We start from the raw sequence: 11,858 nt of genomic DNA, 5'->3' as shown, positions 1-11,858 counted from the left end.
CATAAAAATCTTATAGCCATGGTTTTGAACTCTATATCTAGTCGTTTGCTTTCCTCCATTTCTGTCATTTGTGACCTGTTTCTTTGTCTCTGCATTTTTTATGCTTCCCTGTGTTGTTAGAGTGGTTTTGTGTGCTAGGTGTCCTGTCGGGCCCAGTGGCTCAGCCTCCCCAATTACCTGAGGTGGACATTCTTGGTGCACCCCCTTGTGGGCTTTGTGCACAGTTTTGTTGTAGTTAAGCCTTGATTGTTGTAGGTATCACTGGGAGGAATTGACCTCCAGGCCAATTGCCTGTGAGAATCAGCTGTTTCTTCAGTGGGAGAAATTCTGTGCTGGAGACACCCCTCCGGGGCAAGACTTGCTTCAATTGGGCTTTGGTGCTCACTGTGTCTGCCCCCTGGGTGTGTCCTTTATGAATCTGAGGAGCTGCAATCCGGATGGTTCCACTCCTACCACTGGGCACTCATATTGCCATTTTAATGCTGTATTTCTAGGTTTCTCTCTCTGTTTCTTCTTTTCATTACAGCAGTCCCTGTAGCATTTCTTACAATGCTGGCTTGGTGGGGATGTACTCCTTTATTTCATTTTTTTTTTGTCTGGCAAGCTCTTTATTTGACTATTTTGAATTATAGCCTTGCTGGATATAGTTACCTTGGTCTCAGATCCTTGCTTTCCATTACCTTGAGTATTTCATCCCATTCCCTTCTGGTCTATCGAGTTTCTGTTCTGAAATCAGGTGTCAGCCTTATGGGAACTCCTTTGTAGGCAACATTTTCTTTTCTGTTGCTATCTTTAACATTCTCTCTGTGTCTTTAATTTTTGGCATTTTAATTATGTTGTGTCTGGGCATGGGCCTGTTTGGGTTCTTCTTGTTTGGGTTCTCTGTGCCTCCTGAACTTGCATGACTTTTTCCTTTACCAGGTTAGGGAAGTTTTCTGACATTATTTCTTCAAACACATTCTCTGTCCCTTTCTCCCTTTCTGCCTCTTCCTGCAAACCTGGTATTCTAAAATTGGTATGATTCACATTCTCCCACTTCTCCCTTAAGCTGTCCTCCTGTTTTTTAATTGTGTGTTTTGTTTTGGTTTGGTTCTCTGATTGAGTCATATTTTCAACTCTTTTTTCTAATTCACTGATTTGATCCTTAGCTTCCCCTAATATGTTGTGTATTCCTTCCAATGTGTTCTTTATTTGTGTTATGTCATTCTTTATCTCAGACTGTTCTTTTCTCATAGTTACTATATCTTTTTTTCATTCTGTTGATCATCTTTACCATCATTACTCTGAATTCTATTTCAGATACATTTCTTATCTCTGGTTCATTTATCTCTTCATTTGGAGGATTCTCTAGTTCTTTAATTTGGTGGTTCTTTCTTTGTCTCCTCATTTTGGCTGTTTGTTTTGGTTTGTGACTATGTATTAGGTAGATCCTCTACACCAGTGGTTGGAAAACTCATTAGTCAACAGAGCCAAATATCAACAGTACAACGATTGAAATTTCTTTTGAGAACTAAATTTTTTAAACTTAAACTATATAGGTAGGTACATTGTTATTAACTTAATTAGGGTACTCCTAAGCTGGCCTTTGCTAAAAATGTCCTCAATCTGAGGGGTTGACCTCAGCGAACGTACCCCCACTTCTTCTAACACCACTTCTTCAAAATAGACTCACCCAGGCTGAAAACCGACTTCTGTGCATGGGCCACGAAGCTTCAATCGCACTGTATGTGCGCACCTGCACGTGAATTTTGTGGAAGAGCCACACTCAAAGGGCCAAAGAGCCGCATGTGGCTCACAAGCCGCAGTTTGCCGACCACTGCTCTACACCTCTCAGTCTCTAGTGCAGGACCATGTTAAAGCCTGTTTCTGTCTAAGACAAAGACTCAAAGGCTCCAGAGACCATCTCTGCCTACAGACTGATAGGATTCTGACTTGTATTGCTCTGCAGGCAATTGTCCTCAGGTGTGGTGAGATTTTTTTTTTTCAACAGGGTGGTGCAGTTGCTTCTGCCTGGAGGCTAATTGTTATTTTTAATCTCTTAAGTGGCCTCAAGAATTTTGTGCACTGGCCCTTTAAGAGGGTGCCTGACTTTTCAGCCTGACACACAGCATCCCACTGTTTTTCACAGCCAGATGTTATGTGGGTACCCTTCTCAGTTTTGGTGCTCTCTGCTCAGGGGCCCAGCTTGGGGATTTGATCCCATAGTTCTCAGTGGCAAACCCCCACAGCTGAGATATCTCTCCAGGACTTCAGTTGTTGTCTGTGGGCTCCCAGACAGCCCTTTCACCCCTCCGTCCTTCCTACCAGTCTCTATATGGTCTCCACTTTCGGTCCTCAGGTATCGGGGTTATCTCCTGCGAGTTTTCCATTGATTATTCAGGAAGTTTTTCTGTATCTTAGTAGTAATTCCAGTTTGTTTCTGAGAGCATGTCCATGCAGCATCCACTTACTCTGCCACCATTTTTTAATCTCTATTCAGTTTTTCTGATTATGATTCTTTTTTAATCCCTTTTGGAAAATTGTATGTATTTTGGAATTTCTCCTATGTCATTCAATTTGTTAGCATATAGTTGTTCACAGTATTTTTTTTTTTTACAATCCTATGTATTTCTGTGAAGTCAGTTGTTATTTTGCCTCTTTCGTTTCTGATTTTATATATTTGGTTCCTTGCTCTTTGTTTCTTGATGCATCTGGCTTACAATTCAGATCTTGGTTTCATTAATCATTTGTATTTTTTTTAAGTCTCTATGTCATTTTTTTCTTTTTTTATTATTTCCTTTTTTGTACTTACTCTGGGATTTTCTTTTCCTAATTCATTTATATGTAGTGTTATATTACTTATTTGATATTTTTCTTGTTTCTTGTTGTAGACCTGTAATCCTATGAACTTCCCTCTCAGGGCTGCTTTTGCTGTGTCCCATCAATTCAGGGTTGTTGTGTTCTTTTTCATATTTCTTGGATTTTTTTTATTTCTTCCTTATCTCATTGTTAAACCATTCATTGTTTAATAACATGCTATTTAGCGTCTATGTGTTTGAACATTTTTTAGCTTTTTTATTGTGGTTGATTTCTAGTTTCATGCCATTGTCATCTGCGAAGATGCTTGATATGATTTCAATCCTCTTGAGATTGTAGAATCATACATCATGTCATAACATGTGGTCTATCTTTGAGACTGTCCCTTGTGCCCTTGAGAAGAATGTGTATTCTGCAGCTTTGGGGTGGAATGTTCTGTAAATGTCAATTAAATCCATCTGATTTAGTGTATCATTTAAGGTATCTTTTTTATTGTTCATTTTCTTTTGTCTGGAAGATGTATTCAGTGATTTTAGTGTGGAGATAAGGTCACCCACGGAGAGAAGAACCAGGATGGCAGTGTTGGTAAACACTGGTACTCAAATCCTCCCACAACCACATCAAAATTACAACTAAAATACAGAATAAACCTCTCTCAGAACCACCTGAAATCTGGCTGAATGGAAGTCCAACAACTACAGAAGTAAAGAATAAAGTACATTAATCCTGGTAGGAGATGTGGAGGTGTGGAAAGGGCTGATCTGACACTCACATGTGACATGTTTTTAATAGGGAGGGATATCTGCACTGCAGGGGTCTCCTTTGAGAAGCAAGAGGTCCCAGCCTCATACCAGACCCCTAACCCAGGGTTCCAGAGTTAGGAAGCAAAGTCCCCATGGTGTTGGATTGTGAAAACCAGCTGGGATTGTGGCCGAGTAACACTGGAGGCTGCTGGGGATCCAGACAGGCCCTCCTAAAAGGCCAGCACATGGACTTACTTGGACAAGATCCCTCTGATATCCAGCACTGGGCAGCAACACTGGGGTAACCAGAGACATGCAGGGAGGAATTGGATTGTCTGGCATTGGGCCAGGTAGTCGGGGGTGGATTTCTCCCATAAAAGGTGCTTGCAGGAGTCATTATGCTTGTGCTGGGACCTCCCCCATCCCAAATCTGACTGGAAGCCATTATCTGAGTTTCCATCAGTGTGGCCTATGCTGTTTGATCTACCCTGGGGATTCTCTGAGACCCTGCCCCATTCAAATTGCAGCCCCACCCAAGCTATTTGCAGAAGCTTTTCCATATGAATGGCCTGCCCTAGTTCAAGCTTCACACTTCCTTAAAATCTCTTAAACAAGCAGAGCTGACTTCAGTGTGCCCTGTATCTATCAATAAGAGGCCCAAGACCTGGCACTAGCTTCATCCTGCCTTGTTTCACAGCTTGGTCTCCTTGAGCACTTCTAAGCTACATACAAATACCAGCCATCTGTAGATCTCTCAGTAGCTCCTGCTAGGTGGCCCCAGGCAACAGCTGACTTTGAACTTCCCTGGAGGCCCCAGAGCCAGTGTACCCGGTGGACAGCTTCAGACCATACCAGATTACAACTCTACACATCCACAAGCAACACACTCAAGGGGCAAATTCAGTGAGCACCAAATCCCCACTGAAGCAAGTCCTGCTCTATAGGAGTATCTTCTGCACAACAGCTCTTCCACTGTGGAAGCAGATGGTCCTTACAATCAATTGGCCTAGAGGTCAATTCCTCCCAGAGATGCCAACAGCAATCAAGGAGGCTCAACTACAGCAAGACAGTGTCCACAGCCCACACAGAAGCACACCTAGAGAGCTCATCATAGGTGACTGGGAAGGTTGAGTTACTGCATCCTACAGGACACATACTACACAAGGCCACTCTACCAATTCCAAGAGACATAGCAGCTCTACTTAATACACACAAACAGAGAGAAGCAGCCAAAATGCAGAGACAAAGAAACATGTCTCAAATGAAAGAAATGGAAGCAAGCAAACTACTGAATAGAGAGTTCAAAAGAATGGTAAAGGTTACTCAAGGTTATTAGTGAGATCTTCAATGGACTTAATGAGTGCATCGAGGGACTTAGTGAGATTTCCTAGGATCTTAGTGAGATGAGAATGTTAAAGACATGAAAAAGGACCAGTCAGAAATTAAGCATACACTAACTGAAATAAAAAATAATTTAAAGGGATTCAACAGTAGAGTAGAGGATTCTAACAATCAATTCAACAATTTGGAATATGAGGAAGCAAATAATACCCAATCAGAATAGCAAAAATAAGAAAGAATCCAAAAATATGAAGATCATGTAAGGAGCCTCTGGGACAACTTCAAGCATGCCAACATTCACATTATGGGGGTGCCAGAATGAGAAGAAGGAGAGTAAGATATGGAAAACCTATTTGAAGAAATAATGATAGAAAATTTTCCCTACCTGGTGAAAGAAATAGACTTATAAGTCCAGGAAGTACAGAGAGCCTTATTTTCTGATCCTTGTTTTTCATTACTTTAAATGCTTCATGCCATTCCCATCTGGCCTATATTGTTTCTGTTGAGAAATCAGCTGAAAGCCTTATGGCAGCACCCTTGTAGGTAACTGAGTGTCTTTCTTTTGCTGACCTTCATATTCTTTGTCTTTTTTTAAATATATTTTTATTGATTTCATAGAAGAAGGATGAGGGAGAGAGAGATAGAAACATCAATTATGAGAGAGAATCATTGATCAGCTGCTTCCTGGATGCCCCCGCCCCCCCATTGGGAACCCAAAGAAGCCCACACCAATATACATCATAATTAAAATGCCAAGGGTTAAAGACAAAGAGATAATCTTAAAAGCAGCAAAAGAAAAGCAGTTAGTTACCTATAAGGAAGTGCTCATACAGCTGTCAGCTGATTTCTCAACCCAGACAAGAAAAAGCTAAAGGAATTCACCACCAACAAACCAGTATCACATTAAAACTTTAAGTGTATTCTTTAAGGGGGGGGTAGGAGAAAGAGGAGGAGGAGGAGGAAGAAGAAGAAGAAGAGATAAAAAAATACAAACAATAAAATTGCAATAAATACATATCTATCAACAATTGTATATAAAAATCCAAATAAACAAATAAGGAATTTAATGATCAAAATAAACTGATGAATAAAATAGAACCAGAGGCCTGGAAACATGGAACCGACTGACAAATCTCAGAGGGGAGAGGGGAAGGGAGAGAGTAACTAACGATCTTATATGCATATATGCATTATCTTTGGACATAGACATTAGGGTGGTGAAGGCCTGGGGTGGGGTGGGAACTGGATGGAGGGGGAAAATGGGGTAAAAGGGGGGACATCTGTAATATTCTCAACAATAAAGATTTTGTTAAGAAAAAATAATAAAGTTGCCTACTATAACTGCATTGCTGTCGATCTCTCCCTTAAAGTCCTCCAAGAGCTTTTTAATACATTTAGGTGCTCCTATATCAGGTGCATATATGTTTACCAGGGTTGTATCTTCTTATTATATGGATCCATTTAGTATTATGTAGGAGCCTTCTTTGTCTCTTTTTATGGTTTTTGCTTTCAAATCTATTTTGCCATATATAAGTATTGCTATTCCTGCTTTTTTGTTTCAATTTGCATGGAAAACTTTTTTCCATAGTTTCACTTTCATCCTGTGGGAGTCTTTTGTTTTGAGGTGGGTCACTTTTAGACAGCAGACATATGTGTCATGTTGTCTTACCCATTCAGCTACCCTATGTTTTTATTGAATTATTTAATTCATTTGCATTTAAGGTTATTAATTATAGACACTTATTTATTTCCATTTTTATTTTTTATGCTTATGTTTCTCTCTCTAGTTCTTCTTACAGCACTCCCTTTGATATGTCTTGCAATGCTGATTTAGTTGTAATTAGCTCCTTTAGCCATATTTTTTTTATCTGGGTATTTCTTTGTTTCACCTTCAATTTTGAATGATAACCTTACTGGATAGAATAGTCTTATTTTCAGTTCCTTCGTTTTCACTACTTTGAATTCTTCATGCCATTTCCTTCTGACCTATAGTGTTTCTGTTGAGAAGTCAGGTTAGAGCTTTATGGGAACACCCTTGTAGGTAACTGAGTGCCTCTCCCTTGCTGCCCTTAAGATTATTTGTCTAGCTAGGCTGCCCCCCACTTCTCTTTTTTTTTAAAAAAAATATGTTTTTATCTATTTCAGAGAGAAGAAGGGAGGATGAGAGAGAATCATTAATCAGCTGCTTCCTGCACACACACACACACACACACACACACACACACACACACACACTGGGGATCAAGCCTGCATCCTGGGCATGTACCCTGACTAGGAATCAAACCCTGACTTTCTGGTTCATAGGTAGATGCTCAACCACTGTACCACACTGAACATTCTCTTTGTCTTTAATGTTTGCCATTTTAATTATGTTTCTTGGTGTGTGCCCCTTGGGTTCATCTTCATTGCAACTCTCAGTGCTTTCTGAACCTTTGTGAATGTTTCCTAAATCAGTAATGGGAAGTTTCCTTTCATTATTTCTTCAAACAGATTCTCTATCCTTTGTTCATTTTTTTTCTCCCTCTTGGACCCCTATGATACAGATATTGTTTCACGCTGTCCCAAAGTTTCCTTATACTATCCCATTGCCTTCTAATTATTTTGTATTTTTGTCACTCTGATTAGGTGATTTTTTTCCTACCTTATCTTCTAATTCACTGATTTGATCTTCTGCTTCCTCTAACTTACTGTCTATTCTTTCCGGCATATTCTTTATTTCAGCTATGTTATTCTGTGTATTGTATGACTGCTATTACTCCCAGTCTTGGTAGGGGGGCCTTCTGTAGTGGGAGTTTGGTGGGACCCAGTGGTACAGACTCCTTAATCTGCTCTGGGTGCTTTGGGAATGTTTCCTGTGAGGCTTGTGTGGTCCTTCCTGTTGTATTTGGGTCTTGATTGCTGTTGACCCCTTCATGGATTGGCTCAGCCTTCAAGCTGGCTGACTGTGAGGCTCAACCCCAACCACGTCATGCCAACTGTTTTACAAGTGCTCACAGAGCAAAACAAGAGAACACAAAGCCAAACCAAAAACTATACAAAAGCAAAACAAAATGATAACCATAAAGAAGAATTTAAAAAGAATACTAAAAGACAAGAGACCAAAATAGAGATGCTAAAAATAAATGAAAAAAGAATATAAATGAAAAGAAGAAAGAGAAAAGAAAAAGGATAAAAAAAAATAAAACAAAATAAATTACAAATAATAATGTTGAATAAAACAAAATATAGAATAACAAAAATACAGAAAGAAAATTTATAAAATAAAATGAAAAGAGAAAGAAATTGAATAGAAAAAAAGAGAGAGAAATAAGAGATATGAAAGAAAAAAAGAGAAGAAAAGAAAAAAACTTAAAAATGAAATTCAAAAGAAAAAAATAAAAATAGGTGGATTTCATCCCCACAGTTTTTGGTGCCTGCTGTAATTCTCCTTTGGATCTGCTATTTATGGAGCTCACTGAAGTTTACTCTAATCCTATCCAACCCTTGCCTATTGGTGTGCCAGTTCTGGGCCTCTCAGGAGCTTCTCTGGTGCAAGCCAATGTCATTTGCTGTCCCTCAGCAATCTAATTATTGCAGGAAGGGCATATCCCAAAGTAGTCCAATGGGCAGTGCCTCTGTCGCCAAGAGGCTGGGTCTGCCTTGGGTCTCGCACATTGAATGTCCCTGCTCACAGCTTCTCTTCCTTATTCCATGGAACTGGGCTTTGTGGGGGTATCCGGGACCTAGCCTGGGTGCTTTAAACAGACTCGTGTTGGAGGTAGTGCCTGTAGCTTGTAGGAGGGTAGGGGGTGGATGCTGTCCCTCCTTCCCAGGGCTATGCTGATTGAACTCACAGGGAAGCTGGGCACTGGTTCCCCATAATACAGCTGAAGGGCCCAGGACATGCCTATATGTCTCCTAGTCCAAACCCCACCCTGAAGGCACCATTGCAATGCCTCAGCTCTGCCTGGCTCCCTGATACCCCCTCTTAACCACACCAAATAAGAGAGGATAAAAATATAAAATCAAACCAGCCCAGCTTGGTACTCCTATTTTTCAGCGCATCTGGCCCCCACTGGGCAGGACCTCAGCCCGGGTTCTGACTAGGCCAAATGTCCAAGTCCTCTGTGCCATCATTCCTAGCTACATGGGTGAATATTTCCAGTCCCAAGGAATTCCCCTTTGCCTCACGTCGCAGCAGGTTAGGGAAGACTCAACTGTTCTTCAGGTGGTGGGAGGGTCACAGCCCATGTGTTTGAGTTGGGCAAGACCAATCTTTTTTCACAAGTCACTGTCCAGCCCTCTTCCAGCCCCCTGCCCAAAGTTCTTTCAGAGAATAAAGAGCTCCTCAGATTTACTTCTGGGTATACCAATCAGGCCTGATCTTTTTTGAATGGCCCCCTCCACAGACACAGATCACTGTAAATTTCCCAGGCTGGTGTTGTAACAAAGAAGTCACTATTTGTCTGTGCTGGTGCAGTCTGAGACTCCCAGGTGGACAGAATCCTCATTGATTCCCACCACCTAATCCTATGCTGCTCCCCTCCCCTTTTCTGTTGCACTGGATTGGGGATCCCTACGTAGGAATGAGACTCCTTGCTCCCAGTGGGTGAGGGCTCCACTGCCACACTTTTCCTCACCTGCCACCACATGCAAAAGCTGGCTCACCATCTCCTCATCTCCTCCTGTCCTTTCTCCACATTCCCTGCCTACAACAATTCAGATCAGCTACACTTTGGCTAGTTTTTTAAAGTGAACACTTTGCATCATAGCCCCTAGTCTAGTATGGTGTTGGGAGCAAGCAGACAGAGCCTCCAGTACTCCACAGCCATCTTGGAATCTCCCCTATGTAATTACATTTCTTTGCAGTCTGTGACTTGCTTCTGGTTGCAGCAGGCCCGAATGGACCCCACTGGTGTGCTACAGCTCCTCTGGGAACTCTCAGGATCTGTTGAGCGGTTGCCCAGAGAACAAATCATAAATTCTTTTAAAAGCCCCAATTTTAAGTCAACAGCAGAAAAAAAAAAATCACGTTAGAATAATATATTAAACTCAATCCAGTCCCGCCCACTCCAGTCACTTTAGATTTAAGCATAGTTTCTCTTTGGTACATAATGCTATAGAATTTGGGTTTTACAGTGGGTCCTTGACTTACAAGTTTAATTCGTTCCGTGATGGAGCTCATAATTCAAATTACTCGTATGTCAAATCAAAAAGTGAACGAGTGAGACACGTGATGTTGGGCTGATGTTGTGGCGTTCACTGTGATGTTTGCTGCGCCAACTAGCGGTGGGGTATCTGAAGCTGGCTCGTAACCCTAATTTTAGCTGGCAACTCAAAGCGAAAAATCGGTCAAGAGATGGATCGTATCTCGAAAAACTCTTTAGTCGGGACACTCGTAAATCAAGGCCCCACTGTATTACTAGTAAATTTCTACTGCAACTGTCAGTCTCAGGACTTGACAAAATTGTCTCCCTCAGGCAATATGTATATGAGGTTGCTATATTCTGCCTATAGTAGAGAGTGTCATGTTCTTTTCATTATCTCTCCTCCACTCCCTTTTCTGTCTCCTCTGCCCCTTCTCCACCTGCTGAAGTGGTTGGTATTTGAGAAGGGGAAGCAACTGGTAAATTTATGGTCTGCATGGTAATTGTAGTAAACTAGCTTCTTCCTTTCTATTAACTCTTGTTTCCTCTCTATCAACTATGCAACAGACAGACTGATAGCCTGTATGTTTTCTTTGCTCCATGCTAATTCTAAATGATGATGACATCTGCTTTAAGAATGTTCTGGGAATAAGCAATAGGTGTACCTGAGATTGTGTCTTTTGCTTTAGTTCTCAGGCACAACAGATCCTGAGCGATAGCAATGTATTTTATCGCAGTGCCACAATCAGTGGTATTGAAAACCCTCCTTTAGTTCTGCCTGCCCCCTTATTCAATGAGTCAGCTCTCTGATCCACATATTACTTTTAACTCCTCATATCTCTTTTGTATTCTCCTAGAGACATGTGCTTCTAGGTTCAGTGATTATGTATGGATATGACAGGGAGTTTTGATCAGGGGCAGGGCTGGCTGGGGCGAGGGGCTGTGGGAGTTTTGGGGGAGCGATTGACCCTGATCAGGCTGGTTGGCCGCAGTGCATGTCATAGCAACCAGTCACTGGTCGTTCTGGTTGTTCCACTGGGCTTTTATATGTATAGATAACTAAGATTCCCTCTTATGGCAGATAGTGCTTTTATAGCTTATAATTAAAACTTTTATCATTCAAAAATTTTGTTCACTGTTATTCTCTGGTTTTCTCTCTTTAATTACATTTTAAAAATAAAGATAAGGAAGGAAAATTATACTAATCATCTATTATGTTTTAGGCACTTTAAATAAGTTATCTCATTTAATATTTAAACTATCATCACAGAATTATTATGTCAAATGAGATGGGTTAAAATAGTACTGTCATGTTTTGTAAATATGAGTTTATTATCATTCACACAACAATAAGTTTCTCATGCAATGATATGAAAGGCACCAAACCTTAGTAAAATGGCGAGGTCATTAGTTAGCTTTAATAGAGAAACCAAGTTAAAAGTTTGGTGAAAATTGTTTTCAATCTCTATAGGAGGTATCCTTTGAGAAGGAGATAAAAATATATCTTTAAGGTAATATATCTTTAAATTAATAATGGTAACATTGTAGGCAGAGTTTTGAAGACATGAAGTGCCACAAATTAGAAAATTATCACCATACTTCTTCGATATATGTGTGTTTACTCAAGAAAATGAAAAATATCAGGTCTGAGTGAAAAAATATAATGCTAAAATATACTGGATTCTAAGATACATTTCAATCATGTTTATGTTTTTTTAATTAAATCTTTATTGTTCAGATTACATTTGTTCCTCTTTTTCCCCCCCATAACACCCCTCCTCCCAGTTCCCGTCCCACCCTCCGCCCTCACTCCCCACCCACTGTCCTCATCCATAGGTGCACGATTTTTGTC

Source organism: Myotis davidii, unplaced genomic scaffold, assembly GCF_000327345.1.
Source record: "Myotis davidii unplaced genomic scaffold, ASM32734v1 scaffold288, whole genome shotgun sequence".
NCBI lineage: Eukaryota > Metazoa > Chordata > Mammalia > Chiroptera > Vespertilionidae > Myotis > Myotis davidii.
Note: the sequence above shows the minus strand (reverse complement) of the source record.